This window comes from Mastomys coucha, unplaced genomic scaffold, assembly GCF_008632895.1.
Source record: "Mastomys coucha isolate ucsf_1 unplaced genomic scaffold, UCSF_Mcou_1 pScaffold14, whole genome shotgun sequence".
Classification (NCBI taxonomy): domain Eukaryota; kingdom Metazoa; phylum Chordata; class Mammalia; order Rodentia; family Muridae; genus Mastomys; species Mastomys coucha.
In genome coordinates this window covers 94,863,524-94,879,846 of record NW_022196896.1, presented here as the reverse complement: position 1 = coordinate 94,879,846, position 16,323 = coordinate 94,863,524, and the positions used below count along the sequence as shown (strand labels likewise).

At 34.3% G+C, this 16,323-nt stretch overlaps 1 protein-coding gene and 1 long non-coding RNA gene across 5 annotated transcripts in view; one reads left to right on the top strand and one right to left on the bottom strand.

The window, feature by feature from the left end:
* Positions 1 to 16,323, top strand: part of Erbb4 (erb-b2 receptor tyrosine kinase 4) — a 1,021,671-nt gene that overhangs the window by 273,086 nt on the left and 732,262 nt on the right. The gene's annotated exons all lie outside the window — the stretch shown is intronic.
* Positions 1 to 16,323, bottom strand: part of LOC116088531 — a 71,253-nt gene that overhangs the window by 3,799 nt on the left and 51,131 nt on the right. Inside the window, exons 3-4 of the long non-coding RNA XR_004117915.1 lie at positions 4,360 to 4,482; positions 1,473 to 1,573 (exon numbers count right to left, since the gene is read on the bottom strand). This is a non-coding gene — a long non-coding RNA (uncharacterized LOC116088531). The remainder of the gene's footprint in view (positions 1 to 1,472; positions 1,574 to 4,359; positions 4,483 to 16,323) is intronic.

Here is a 16,323-nt window from a genome sequence, read left to right as displayed (position 1 = left end):
GGAAACAAAAAAACAAAAACCCTGTTCCCTCCCCACTCCCCTTGCTCACCAACCCACCCTGGCCCTGGTATTCCCCTACACTGGGCATAGCACCTTCGCAGGAACAAGGGCTTCTCCTCCCATTGATGAACAACTAGGCCATCCTCTGCTATACATATGCTGCTGGAGCCATTAGCCCCACCGTGTGTACTCTTTGGTTGTTGGTTTAGTCCCTGGGAGCTCTAAGGGTGCTAGTTAGTTCATATTGTTGTTCGTCCTAAGGGGCTGCAAGCCCTTCAGCTCCTTGGGTCCTTTCTCTAGCTTCTCCATTGGGGACCCTGTGTGCAAAAATGCATTATAGACATGTATGAAAATCTCAAAGATTAAATAATAAAATATGTTTGAGATGCCATAATGTCATAAGTGAAAAAATAGATGCATATTTACATTTTCTTTAAACATATAGCTCTTTATTTCATGTGGTTATTCAACTCTGAGGATGCCCTCTCCTATCTTAGGAATATTTAAATTTTGTTAATTGTTTGGCTAAAATTTTAGAGTCTAGTATTTTTCTGGAAATAGGCCTTTACTTTTCTACATGACTCTTAGGAGGCATTTAGTTTTCATTGCCAGGTTTCTTGTTGGAGTTTAGTAATTTTAAAGTTTAGAAGAAGAGGCAGTTTCTTCTTATATCCATGCTATTTTCATGGTTAAGATGTTTTATTCAAGGCAGATTAGCAGAAACAAAAAAAAAAAAACATATTTGACTTATTTAACAAAGTTTTAATCAAACATAGAAGACATGAGAAGTGAAGACTGAAGGGTAATTGGGCTGGACAGTAAGAGGGAAGTGCTAGAGAAGCATGATAAGACAGATAGGTATAAAATAGCCATTTGAGATCTGTTAAGGTGGTCTCTGTCTTCATGTCTACATCATCAGGTTTATTGAAAACAAGCCTCCACTGAGTATCCCAGGCCTTTCTTCAGAGGAGCAGGACCAGTGGAAAGCTAGAAAGGAGTGTGTATGTCTTCAACTTCATCCAAAGCAAATATCATGCCGGCCTGTTTTTACCTCACCTTTGTCCTTGAACATTTAAAACTTCATAATAAGTAATTTTGAGGAATTAAGGTGTCTCATCACGGCTATAGCACTAACAAAAAACACATTATTACATAAAATTTGATATTTTCTATTCAGGAGATCTCAGTATTTCTCCATTTCACATATTTGTGTATTATTTCACTTCTTAATGTATAACAATATTTTCTATTTAACTAGATTTCCCTCCTCTGAAGAGCTTGCTGTTCAATCCCATAGGATTAACTCCTGGCAGATAAAACCATTTTCTTCTTTCACTGGATTTGTGTTCATATAGTATCATAATTTTCTATTTCATACCTTTCTATGTCTCAAGGAATGTAGCACATTACCATTACAAAACCTCCCGATAAAGCTCAATTGTACTTTCAAGTGAACACAAACCTAAGATTACCTTTAAAGCCAGCCTCTTCACAAAGAAATTCTTTGAATGAATGGAAATTCAACTTCTGTATCATGAAAACACCAAGGAGCAGAGGTTCCGTAACAGAAAACCTGAAGAATGAGGAGGAAGAGATGAAAATTACTTCACACATATCTTTAGAACCTGATTTGAGTTAAAATTATTATGTTCGTTGTTACTTAGTGATTTAGTCACAAAACATTTGATATAAATCTTCACATAACCTAGGGTATTTATTATCTTATTGAAAAATGAAGAAATTAAAACTCAGAGATGTTAAGAGATTTGTTGAAGGAGATGAATGTGTTTGATAGCTCTATGACTTGTCAGTGATACATGTTCTATTTATATTCTGATATTCTTTTTATAAAGATTTTGGAAAATGCATTTAGCCCTGGATAGAGCACTGACTTGTTGCATGTTGATTGTTTAAGCCATTATATCTCATAGGAGTTATGGAACAAAAGAAAAAAACATATATCATGCTCACAGTTTTATGATTTACCATGAAATTGTAAATGTATTTGTAAAAAGCATGAAATTCTTTATTTCCTAGTGTGCATTCTTAAGAGACTCATTGGATTATATTGGGTACACTGTATTTTCTTTGGGATAGTGGGTTATATATAGTTTAGATTTAAAAGATTAGAAGCTGGGTATGGTAGTGAACATCTTTAATCTCAACACTTGGGAAGTGGAGACTGGCAGAGCTCTGTGAGTTCAAGGTTAACTTGGTCTATATAGAAAGACCTAGTCCAGTTACATCTTTGTAATCAAAGACCTTATCTCAATATATGTCTAGTTCCCAGTTGACTCTGATTATTTTATATCCATTTTATCTGATCTCTCCAATACCATCTTCAAACTATAAATCCAAGTGTAAAAATACACCAATGTTCCCACTGCCCTCCAATGTCAATTTCTAGTAAATTATTTAACTTTTAAAACTTTTAAGCTTGAAATGTATGTATTATTCTACAATACTTAAGAAACGTATTTTTACCCTCCCAAAAAAATACTGAAAGAAACCAGGTTAAATCGTTCAATTTAACAAATATCAAAGAATGTGTAGAAAGATTCAAAACCGAGAGTAAGACAAAAAAATGTACATATCATTGTAAGAGTTCTTAGTTATTAGCTCAACAGGGCCAGGGCCAAGGTGTTTGACTATCTTGTGATCAATCAGACCAAATCTAAAGTGATCTAGAGAATGTGGAAGCCAACATTTTATTGTAATCAAATGTCATGTTCCAACCTCATACACTAGTAATGATCACTTTTAAACAACAACCAAAATTAATTATGGAAGTGTGATATTCTTGTATATGCATGATTAAAGATACAGAGGTGAGTAGATATGGTTTGAGATGTTCATGATATTTTAACCTTAGTATCCAGCTGAATATTTACATTACTTAATATCAACTTAATTCTTTTTCTACTTTTTTATAATATTAAGTAAACATGTTTCAATTAAGTAAGCTATGCAATCATTTCAGAATTAAAAGATAGAATGTGAGAAGTCATTAATGGGGAACTTTAAGAACTTTAAGACTATTGGGGAAATGCACAAATACTAATGTTTCATATTCTAACATCAACTATGCTTAGCAAATATTAACCAGTCCCTTTGCAATAGAGTGAATGTCAAGGCTGATCAATCATCCTGAGGCTGACTCACATCTCCTATTTGTCTACAATATGCTTTGTGAGAAATTATGAGATATCTGAAAATATTGATTACATTTAAAATTATTGTGACTAGAATTGGAATATCAAAAAAAAGGCTCTAAAACTGAAGGTCATATTCCTGTTCTGAATATTCCTCCTCTTCCCAAATCAGCCTATTTTTGCTTCCCTCGTTCTCTTTTAATATTTAAGGCATTTTTTGACACTGGGATGTGAGTATCTACCATAAAGATTTATTATATTTAAATCTAGCATTTTCTGTAAACATTTCAGTTTTTTAAATGTTTGATTCAATCTTATTAACAGCATGTAAAAATGTTTAAAGGTTTTTCTCCTTTTGTTTTCACCTTGAAAAGTTAAAATCATATGTTACAATCCATTTATATAGGTAGATGACAAAGGTGAGAAAGACTCTATATAATTGTATTTAAATTCATTTTATACATTGTCCTGAAACTCATTGTTTACTTTTGAGCACTTCATTTGAAAAGGGAAACAAAGAGATAGAAAGTGAATTTCTTGCTCAGATTACAATAGGCTAAACATCTATGCTTGTGCTAAATAGTAACATTAAAAAGAATATGAAATCCTTATATAATATTTACAATGTGCCATGTTGTTTTTCATTTTAATATAAATTCCTGTGAAAAGTATAATATTATTGTAAATCTACTTCGCAGCCTATAAAGCTGTTGAACATGGCCACACAAATAACAAAGTATAGTTAATCTTAAGCATCTGATGCTGCCTTTCACTTGAGGCAAAATACCTCTGTTCAAAAGCATTCTGAATGACAAAGACAAAGATCAAAATCTTGGGGCTGGATGAAGAAGCTATTTTGCTGTGTGATTTGCAAAATGTCTTACAAAGAAGTTTGAGAATTGAGGTTGCTTATTATATAAGTGAAGGAAGTATAAGAGAAAAGTGAAGCAAAACATTTTCTAATCTTAAGTGTTGAATTTGTAGAATTATTTTTTAAATAAAAAAATTCATTTTAAAATTAGTTGTATGGGTAAGGTCAAATAAACAGTACAGGTAGATAACACAGAAGAGCAGCTCTGGGCATTAAATTTTACCCCATGCTTTAACCAAATGTAATGAATATAAATAGTCTGTACATAAATATAGGAACCACTCATGGAATAGGCCACTCCCTTTTTCCAAGATAAATCTTGGCATGCCTTATTACCTGTGTAATTGCCATTTCCTGATGAAAACAGCAGTTTCTTCGAAGGCATTTAACAGGAGCCAAATTTTTAATGCCTCTTTTGGCATTCACCTTCATCGTCTCTAGGCATGTTGCCACTTCAGTCTGAAATAATGAAGGATAGAGAGGAAAGATCTTTGTAAAGTTCCAGGTCGCTCTAGGTTAAAGCCATCAGGAGTCCAGACAAATGACTTAAAGGTTGCCAATGATGAAAATGAAAAGGTTTATAACCTGTTTCCCCATCTAGGACACACTAAGGTTCCGTCTATTTACGATGTCTACACACCCCACCCTGATTTATAGCATGAAATCACTCCCTCAAAAACCTGTCTAATAACTAAGACTTAGCTCATCCTGAAATCCTTTGAATGTAGATGGAAAAATATTAAAATAAAATTCCAGATACATCATAGTGCAATTATTTTGGAAAATTCAGGCACAAAAGCTAGGTATTTCTGTGAACTTCCTCCGAGTAGGTGATACTCATATCTCGGACATGTTTGTAAATGGGTTGAAAATGTAGAGCCACTTCCCTAACTTTGGATATTTGTAGTAATATACACTTGGGAGGCAGAAGCAGATGGATTTCTGAGTTCAAAGCCGGCCTGGTCTACAGAGTGAGTTCCAGGACAACCAGGGCTACACAGAGAAAACCTGTCTCGAAAAAAACCCAACCAACCAACCAAACAAACAAAAAACTCTTGAGCAGGTATGCAGGTATCCACTTTATGTTACCATGGATTGCCCAGACATCTTCTTGTGTTAGACAAGGCTGGCATCAAACCTGCACTCATGGTTCTGCTTCCGCTTCCTGGAGGCTGAGATAAGTATACATAACCTCATGTTCTATCCTATCATATCTTTTCTTAATGAAGCTATTGTATTTTTATTCTTGGTATATAAATAACTTGGTAGATATAGTTGAGTTAGGCTGGGTGAGTAGGTTAATTCATGGTTTTTGGATATAAGTTTAAAAATGTTCAGCAAATCACAAACAACACTGCTTAACGTGACAGCTTATTTAAAATCTAGAGACATTTGAATATTTTATGTATCTATATTCTCATTACTTATAAACAGCAGTTATTCTGAGATGAAATGTCCTTGCTGATTTCTGCTGTACAGTGAGCTTGGAGATTTCAGTGAAAATATTTCTTACTTTAGTTGGCTAGAATTTGAATTTAGAATTGTGCTCATTTGAAAACATAAAGCAGTGAGAAAGATAAATATTGAAGTTATTTCTGATAAACATTTAAAGCATATGTATATTTAGGGTTCTTTTTTTTTGTTTTATGGTCCATATTCTGATTTTTATTGACAATTACATTCTGTTTGAGTTTTAGGAAATGGTGCTAAAGCTTTTCTATAGGTTCTTCCTTCCACACAAACTTTGCTTCTCTTACTGAACCTCTGCAGAACCAGTGGTTTGAGTCAGCAATGTGGAAGACACTTTCAATTTAGTTACTGCCAATGGTGTATGGATTCAGACATCAAATCTCAAGGGTTTACACACTTAGAATGTCTCTCTTTATTTATCCATTGCAGAATCACTTGTCATTTAAGTGACTTCATTATTTATCACCTTTAATTAAAGGATCATTCTAAAAACATTAGAGTTATCTTGTTACGTTCATTATTTCTACATTTCTAACCAATGCTGTCAGAAATTCTGAAGTGGACTAGCACTGTACTTTCTACACAGTGTTCTTAGAAACTTGTTTGATTTCTAGTCTTGCACCTTACCAGTATCACCTACCCTGGTACCTTTTCTATTCTTACTTTAATATCTAGTCATTCTCCCCTTAAACTTCATTTCCCTCCTTCCTTCCATCCTTCCTTCCTTCCTTCCATCCTTCCTTCCTTCCTTCCTTCATTCCTTCCTTCCTTCCTTCCTTTGTTCCTTCCTTCCTTTGTTCCTTCCTTCCTTCCATCCATCCATCCTTCCTTCCTTCCTTCCTCCCTCCTCCCCTCCTTCCATTCTTTGTTTTATTTATTTATTTGTTTTCTTTCGAGATGGAGTCTAATTATACACTCCAGAATGTAGCTTCCAAAAAATGAAAACTATACTATCTGCTTTTTTCTCTGTCAGTATTATAATTCCTAACACTACTAGACTGTAATAAATCCATCCCAATGTTCTTGATGAGTAGGTATGTGAATTCAAGAGTCCACTGAGGATCTTGAAGGTTCATTAGTCTATTGGAAATATGAGATTTTAATTATGAATTATTTCCTCTCCTGATATATTTTGAATTCTGATATACATCATAGCGTAATGTGCTTGTCCAGTGTGAGTTTTCTCTGAAGCCGTTTTCATTTTCAATCCTAAAATCAGCTTCACTTAGAGTATCTAACAAAACTTCACAGAAGTCTATGGTGATTTTTCTTTTCTCTTTAAAATAAGACTTTTCCCAGTGTCCTTGTCACTTATTAAACAAGGTCTGCAACTGAAATCAATTATGGAAGCATTTGAATGGGGATTTCTATTTTTATATTGCAAAACCAGTTGAGGGATTGTCTTGCAATTCAAGGAGTTGGAGGTGGGAGAATGTGCTTTGGAATGTTTGACTGAATATGGAAACGACTTAGGGATATCTGTTTCGCTTTTGTGTACTCTTTTCATTAATGTAACATGATCTGAACATTGTGACATGCCCTTTAAGCTCAGCTTGACTGGCACAAAGCCACAACTTTGCTCTGTCCTGACAGCCAGTTGCCAAAGCACTCTGTCTCATCACTGCAGATCTCATTACTATTTATGCTATGTGAGTGCACATTGGTTTTCATTCAGGGCTAGCTCCCACAAGACTTGTTTTGTTTTGTTTCTCTCCCACCATTGAACAGTAATCTTTGCATTTTATTTAAACTCTGCACCTTGTCCACAAGCTTTAATCGTACAAAAGTCTTGGCTGATAACTTTTGGCTTATTATAGATAAATGTAAAGACATGGTTATCAGTACACATCGCTATTCAAAACTTGATTGCTTATCTTACAGGGTGTTTTTTTTTTTCTGTTTCAATGTTATTCTGCAGAATATCATGCTCAGGTAATAATGTTCATTGGTTCTGAGGACAGCTAGCTTAAAGGAATTGGATTTTAATATATAAGGTGACCATTCCAGGCCATGATTATCTAAAACTGAAGGAAATACTTATGTGGACATGTTCTTACAAAGCTTTCTTCAGAGCAGATTAATCCCTAATGAATATGGAAGGGGTTATAACATATCCCCTCTGTGAATGAGTAGTGAGGAGTAAGAACAGGGTTTGAGCCAGCTCTGCCTGTATATAGATTCTTCATTCTAATTAGTTTGACAGGTCACATTGCTCTGTATTGCCACTTATAACCACTAGTTAGTGAAATGGCAATATTCCTGAGAAATTATTACCATGGTTCATGTGGGAATTAGATTCCTTAATATTAATACTTAACAGAGTGATGCTCAAAGGGAGTATATAGCACTGAATCTTGATAGGAATTTTAACTTCTCTGCTTTTATATTCCTGATATTTCAAAATTAAAGGCTTTGGATTTGCCATTTTTTTTCTTGTACTGACAGTATTTTATAGCTATCACACCAGGTTTGTGTTCTTCGGAGAATAAAGTGACGTGGAAAGTATTTACATAAACTAACACAAGTAGTATGGTGCTGTTTCTTTCATTCAACACATAAGTTATCAGTGATTATATTTTTATTAGATAGAAAAAGATGAGAAATAGTAGCTTTTCCTGAAATCATGCAGTTTTCTTCACTAGAAAACAAAATTTCATGACATTCTATAAATTCTCAAGAATGTGTCTGTTTTCTGTTGTTCTGTAATGAATCACAAAGCATAATGATGCAAAACCATGTACATTTATTATGTCACTTCTCATGGGTTGGAGCCACAGGAAGAGCCTGGCCAGGCTTTCTCATCAGAGTCTCCTAAGGCTGGAACGAAGCTAACAGCCAGTGCTGCGTTCTCATTTGGTAGTCTCCTTCTTCCAAACTCATTAGGGCTGTTGGAAGAGCTCAGCTCCTTGCAGTTATGGAAACAAAGATCTGCTTTCTAGCTGAGCTTGGAATAGCTCCATCTCACACCTTAGCTATGGCTATTCTCTGGGCAGTTTCCAACATGACTGTTTTTATGTTGAATGTTTTTTTTTATTTAAATCTTTTATTAGATTTATTTATTTCATGTGAGTCAGTGCATGCTATGGCACAGGTAGAGGTCAGAGGAAAACTTGCAGGCATCCATTCATCCTTTCTACCATATGAGATTGAACTTTCTCTGTCATGCATGGCAGCATGTGCCTTTACCTGCTGAGTTATCTCTGTGCTCTCATTTTTGGACTTCTAAAGGGCTGACCAATTAGGTCTCATCTACCCTAGTCAATGCCTTTTTTTTTCTACTCTAAATCAACTACTTAGTGATACTAATTATCTTGTCAAATCACTATATAACCTACAAAAAGCATCTATAATCATGGGAGAAACCTGTATTATAATTATATAACATGCTGAGACTATACACCTATTATTGGGAAGACATTTGGCAGCTAGCTTCAAACTGTCTTGTGTAAGGATTATAAAACCTCAGAATCTTAGTACTAAACAAGAAAGGCTGTCCAATGACTGGCCCAATTTAGAATCTGTCTCATGGTGGGGCACCAAGGTCTAACACTACTACTTCAGAAGAGAGTGTGGCATGGCTTTCCTCAGAGAGGCTGTACCAGCAGCTGACTGAGACAGAAGCAAATACTTACACCCAATCGTAGGACAGTTGGGGGCTCCTATGGTTAAATTAGGGTGAGGGTTGAAGACGCTGAAAGGGAGAGTGACCCCATAGGAAGACCAGCATTCGCAACTAACCCCAGGGAGCTACCAGAAACTGATCTACTAACCAGGAGCATGGACAGGCTGGCCTGAGGCCCCTGGCACATATGTAGCAGCGGGCTGCCTGGTATGGGCTCAGTAGGAGAAGATGCACTTAAACCTGGAGGCCCTGGGGAAAGGGGTGGTCTGAGAGGGGTTGGAGCACTCTCTTAGAAGGAAAGGAGGAGAAAGAATCGGATGAGGAACTGGGGGAGGGAGAACAAAAGGAGGCAATGATTTGAATGTAAATAAATAAAATAATTTAAATATAATAAATAAATAAACAAATAAAAGTATGATAGAGTAAGCACAGTGATAAGTACCAGATATGAAAATGTTGAGCATGAAGTCCCCATGTATTGTGATCTGGATAAGAATTAATGAAATACTATGCAATTTAATATTAAATCAATATTAATAATTGTATAAATAATAAAAGAGACATTAACAATGTGTAATTAAATATTAAATTCATTAGGGAACCATAGTTGCTGATATATGAGAAATCTCAACATCTTATGAGAAAATATTGCAGGATTTCTTTTTTTCTTTTTTTCTGTTTTGAGAATACAGAAATTTAGCCTGCCTGCCTATCTGCCTGTCTTCCTTCCTTCCTTTCTTCCTCCCTTCCTTCCTTCCTTCCTTCCTGTCTTCTTTCCTTTCATCCTTCATTTTTTCCTTCTTTCCTTCCCTCCTTCCTTCCTTCCTTCCTTCCTGCCTGCCTGCCTTTCTTCCTTTCTTCTTTCCTTCTTCCCTTCTTCCCTTCTTCCCTTTCTCCCTCCCTCCTTCCTTCTTCCTTCCCTCCTTCCTTTCTTCTTTGTCTTCCTCCGTCCTTTCATCCTTTTACTTACATCAGTTAAATCCGTTTGTTTTATTTTATTATTATTTTAGAAAGGGGCTCAATTTGTATTTCAGGTCGACCTTAAACTCATGATGTAGGCAAGGCTGACCTAAATCTAATAATTCTCCTTCCTCATCCTCCCAAATGCTAGGACTGCAGGGACACAACCTTTTCTGTAACTTGCAGTTCAGTATTCATAGTCAACAGACTAACCACACTTAGGTTGTTTTCCTTTTCCAATTGTGTTCTAGTCATTTATTTCACCACCATGTGAATATTAGCAGAATAATTATTTCCCCAAATGTTAAAAAGTTCTGAATTTTGACTTAATTATATATGCTAATTTTTGTAACACTTTCAGTTAGCATGTTCTTAAAATAATGTTAAAAGTTATGTCAATTAGTTATGTTTGACATTAGAATTAGTCATAGAACAATAGAAATTTTATGAATATGGAAAAGTATAAAAACTGAAGATAATTTTTACACGGTAAAATATGTTAAAACCCAATAAGAAGAAGTAGGCATAAAAGCTTTCTCATGATTTTTAAAAGACACCTAATATTTAAATGGATTAGAATTTAACAAATTTAGAACTTAATCAAAATGATTCAGAAAAAAAAGTCTTGATTGACATAGATTAGTGTGCAAATTTGAATTTTCTGTTGAACAGAAGCAAGAGAATAGTGCCCCAAATTACTAAAGATTTAAGTGTGAATCCAAAAAAAGCTACTCTACCCATGCAGTTTTCACTTATTTTATATTTCTTCCACCTCTCTCAAATTCTCAGGGAAAATGTATTAGCAAATTCGTAATTCTCCCTATCTGCCTACTATTTTAAGGGATGTGTTCCCTGAGTGCTAAGATGCTTGATTCTATCTCAGCAGTACCTTTGAGGCTTAAAGCTGTTGCTGAGGTGTCTGTGTACTGGATATATTTAAAGTCCCTTTCTTTTTCTGGTGATAGATAAATGTGTAACATATTTGTTCTTATTTTTCCCATTTTTACTCAGCTGCTAAGCCAAGTTAATTTAATTTGAGTTTTACTTACATCAACCACCTTGGCGTCGTTATCTCTACCTCCATCCCCAAATAATTAAAATCTTTTGGTCACTTTAGCCAAGCTATTTCTGGTTGTTAAGCTCATTAACCAAATGACTATAAACTTATTGGATTACATAGAATAGCAAACACTACACCATGGTGTACTGACTTCACTTAATGGGAAACATTTAATTTCATCTTTATGTTTTATGCCTTGAAAGATGGAGTTTGTAAAGATTTAGTAAAGGGGCTACTGAAGTAACTTTTAAAATATCAGATGTACCGTTATCATGTAATGTCTTAACTTTTACCATCAGTTTATTTAAATCTATGAGAATAAATATTGGTTCTACCAGTAAAACTATCTGAAGAAGAAATACAATAAGTATCAAGGATTATTTAGCTCCATAGAAATGATTTGTAACATTTTGACATTTGTATGGTATGGAGTGAATACTTTTGGCACAATTGAAAAAAAATGAAATGTTTTAGTTAATCATAGATATGTAGCTAGCAATCTTTTAGATAGTGATCCCTCCGATGGTAAATGACATTTGGACAAATGCTTTTGGTTTATATTCCTGACTTTCTAAACACTAATGATTTGATGAGAAAGGAATAACTACACTGGTATAGATAGCATGATCATATTATAAGAGTTTATACTTCAAATACTGTGACAAGTCAATGAAGTAGTAATATACAAAATATCTAAAGCTAGAGTGAATAAACTATGTATTTATTCTAATGAATGAGTTAATGCAGGTAACTAGAAAAGAAAGTAACAGAGTCAAATTTAAAGTAATCCTAATACTTAGAATAGTGGAATTACATAATTGCTTCGAAATTCAATACTGAGGCATTCCTCAGGATTTTGAAGACTCAGTCATTGAAGAATATGTATCTAGTTAAGGTTGGAGTCAATTTGAATCTGATCATAAAACAAGATAAAGAAGGATGAACTTTTCATGAGGAAGAAACATGAGAAAGCTTTTAGGAAGGGTTACCTGTTTGGAAATACAGACACATGAGTAAATGAGGCCAATATAATAAGGGCATTGTTAAAGTCATGAAGTAGCAACTGAACTTGACACCATGCTTACTACAACTATAATAGTAAACAACGTGAATATTTTAAAGGTAAGACCGATCAGCCATGGTAAATGGCAAATTCTCACAAATTTAGGGAAACACTTTATAGTTAATAAACAAAATCAGCCTTCCCAGATTTTACCGCTTTCAAATCTAAGTACAATATGCCTTATACATTATCGTCTACTGATACTAATGGATGTGTAATAGTTTTTCTGTATTCACTTCTCACATATTGCTATGCCAGCCCATTAGTGATATTCTTAAACTAGGTTTAGAATTAGGGATCATAGGTATAAAGTAGGTGGAAACGTTTACTAGGATTTAGACTAGCAAACCGCCATTTTGAATTAGCATATGAGTTTTTTAATACACTTATGGAATGATGGGCCTCTCCTTATACCTCAGCCACTATGCAAATATTCTTGACTTTCAGGCCAGGCTCCTTTCACAAGTGAAGAGGGGATATTTGTTCTACTTGAAATTATAATCTAATAGGGGTAAGGTAAGATACATTTAATAGATAATGATCTCCAAATAGAAATAGTAACAGGTGTGAAGGTAAACTGCTGTGGGCTTTATTAAGGAGAGATTCAAATTATACAAAGCAGCTGAGGGCAGATTTTGAATTGAATCCAGAAACTGAGGAGAAAAACAAGAATTGAAAAAAAAAACAGAATCAATAACCAAGTATAATTGACATTATGAAAGCAAGGAGAGTATAATGTATCTAGGAGAGAAGAAAACACTGTGTATGTAGAATACATAAAGTATGTGTTGAGCGTTACAAGATGTTGTGTCTACCATTAGTGCAGGGATTAGTGAAAACTAGACAAAAATTATCTCCTAATTTTTAATTAAATGAGAATAAGAGTTATGCAAAATAAAATTATACATTGGGTAGATTTCTTTAAAATGTGAATGACATCATCTGGAAGTAAATTATACAAACAGCAAATATCAGAATAGAGAAAACTCACTAATCATGACTTTTACCTCCTATTCCTGGTTATAAATTTCTCTGGTAGTTAGGGATTAATTAAGTAATTAAGGGAGAGATAGAATATAATTACAACCTTCAAGCTATCAGGGGGAATCATCATGGCATAAGCTTTCAATATATACAAGACAAAGAACAAACATGCAAATTATACTTAAGGGAAATATTTTCAATGAAGCTGTTGTATTTCCCAAGAATGACTTTACTGCCTGTGTGTTTTTGAGACCTGTGGATTGTTTTCCCTCTTTGTTCATGGAAACTGGCAGAGCATCTTTAAGTGACATGAGTTAGAGTATTTGTGTATGTGACTTTATCATAAATATAGTTATCTATAGTTATAGAAGGAAAGTGTTTGCATGTATTTGGGGGGCTGGAGTTGTCAGTCTTCTAAGGCCTGACTGCTTCTTATCTAGTACAATGTACAGCAAATGATCAGGTACATGCTCTAAATACTGAGCATTTTTTTTCAGAATCCTTTGATGTATGAATATTTGCTTATTTAAATTCTATGCATAGTTGCTTAAATTTGCAAATGGGACTCTGTACTCAAAATGTTCCTTATCCTCATGCTTAGTTCAGAGTTGATATAAATAGCTTTAGTTCCTTTTGTTACTGAGTAAAAGCAGTATCAAGTCAAAAGGAAGCAGTGTGTCTTTAAGAGTTTCCAAGGCAACTACAGGTAACATTTTCTAGATAGCATGCCATTTGCTAGAAAAAGAAGCATAAATATTTATAAAAACCAACAACAACAACAACTCCTTGTATACTTTATAACATGTAGTTAGAGTGTGATACTAACTGATCAGTCTGTGATAAAAAAATAAGATAAGTATGGATATGAATGAAAGAACTATAAAACTTAAAAATCAAATTTGATCCCAGAGGTAAGAAAGCTTCCCTAGGAAGGGCTCTTACACTGGAAGCTGAAAGATAAGAAATCAATAGCTGAATTTGCCAGGGAGAGTAGATTTCATCCACATACTACTGGAAGGAATTGCTGTTGCAAACATTTCCTTTCTTATTGTATTAAACAATATGTGAAGACAAGACATGCTAGGTAAATAAAAACAAAAGTTCTCGGGATATGTTTTTCTAGGAGCAAGAGGCACAGGGGACTACCATATATTTATTCTCTAATAGAAAAGTATTCCAGGTTTTATTTTTAAGGTGGGAAACAAAGCTAGTTTTAAAACTGGAATGCCAGTATTACAGGCAGTCAAAATTGTGAGGAGACAGTTATAAATTTCAGAATGAATTCACTTTATGATGCGATTATGTGATCAGATTTAAAATGGATTTCCTAGTCTCCTGTGACATCCAGACTTGTATAGCACATACAAAAGAGAGGAAGTCCAAGGGACTCAGTGAAAACAGATATATTCAAAGATATTGATCCCTCTAGAAAGGGAATTACTGTGATGCTGATTGCCTGAGCACTTTGCATTAAAATGGGTTAACTCTATTTTGATAAGCAAGTTTCCTGATCTTTGAATTACTGCAAATATGATCTGCAATCCTAAATTAAAATTATTTTATCTTTAAGATGCTTCAGAAATTGAAATGTTTTCCACCTTGAATGTAAAAGTTTATTTCACCTCCAGCAATATGGATGTAAAAAACATCCTATTTATTTTCAAGTTGATGAAAGTACATTTGTTCCTCCTGAATTAAATATTTTATAAAAATGAAAACCCATTTTTGAAGTTATAAAACAGTCTTGTTATATTATATTCTGCTTTTCCTTGACAAAACCATAAGGTTTGTGCAAGTTTATGTTTCATTCCTAATTATTTTCTTCTTCTGCATTTGGTCATACAGGTAGTTTATGCAACTGTATGGAAGTCAGGGGAGAGAAAGATCATTTCTGGAATGGATTTATGCATTTTAAATTATAATATTTGAATAAAATACTATAATGGGTTTGAAAAGTCAAGGTTAAGTCTTTTAGAAAACAAGTTAAAAATTAGTTGAAATTTTAAAATTTACATTCTTGGGGGTTTGATGTTTGCTTTTGTCTAATTGTAAAAGACCGCACAGATCTTTTTCATCTTCTGTGACATGCAGGCCTGGATTAGGAGGATAAACTCCACAGTACTGACATATGCCAGCATGAACCCCTGGCACACTGTGAAGTTGTGCAGTCAACCTTGAGGAAAATGTGAACCCTATAAACTATCTCTTGCCAATGTGAAGTTTCTTATTTAACTAAAACAGAACAGCAATATCTGGATTAATGATGAACATTGTTGAAGGCAATTAGCTGCCTGAGTAGCTCCAGGTTCACACGTTATTAATTTTAGATGTTCTTTCACCAACTCACATCTCCTGGGAACATGGCCTGGCTTTGCCCTCTATTTTCTTATTGGCTTGAAGTCTATGTGCCTTTAAAATGAATAAGCAAACAAGCAAGCAAGCAAAGAGACAAGCTTGGAGGTTGAATATGGAGCAGGCTTAGCATTTAACTCATTGAAGGATGTCGTCCAAGATTTGAACAACAATAATAAAAGCATTCTTTTACTAAAATCTGTTAAAGGATTTAATTGCCTGTTAAGCCACATTGGACTGAAATTCTTAGCAAAAGATACTTGGGAAAGTTCTTGTAATTTTGTGCGACTTTGCAAATTCTCATTAAGAATGCAAAATATGGGATTAACATGTAGTATTTTTATTTCTCTTACTTTAGTGTCCATCATATTCATTTTACAGGATGACACATAGCAAATTGACAGAACTAGGATTCAGTAAACAGAAGCCTCTCTTTTATGTCATTTACAAAGACATATTCATCTTTCTGAGGTCAGGACACATAGATGGCTCAAGGCTTGTCCTAAGAGAGGAATGCAGCAAACTCCCTGAACTTTATTGAGTAGCTACTTACTTTATGGTTTGGTTAAAGTCACTTGAATGCCCTTGATGCTCTTGGATGACAGCATGACTGACATTGTAAGAAAAGGAATCATTTCCTCCTTTCCCTTTGGGAATTCCTATTTAAATAGAACCTGTCTATTGCAACTTATCATTGGCTACTCTGACAGACATAGTTTCTTTTTTTTTTTTATTAGATATTTTCTTTATTTACATGTAAATTTCTCCATTCCCAGTTTCCTCTCCAAA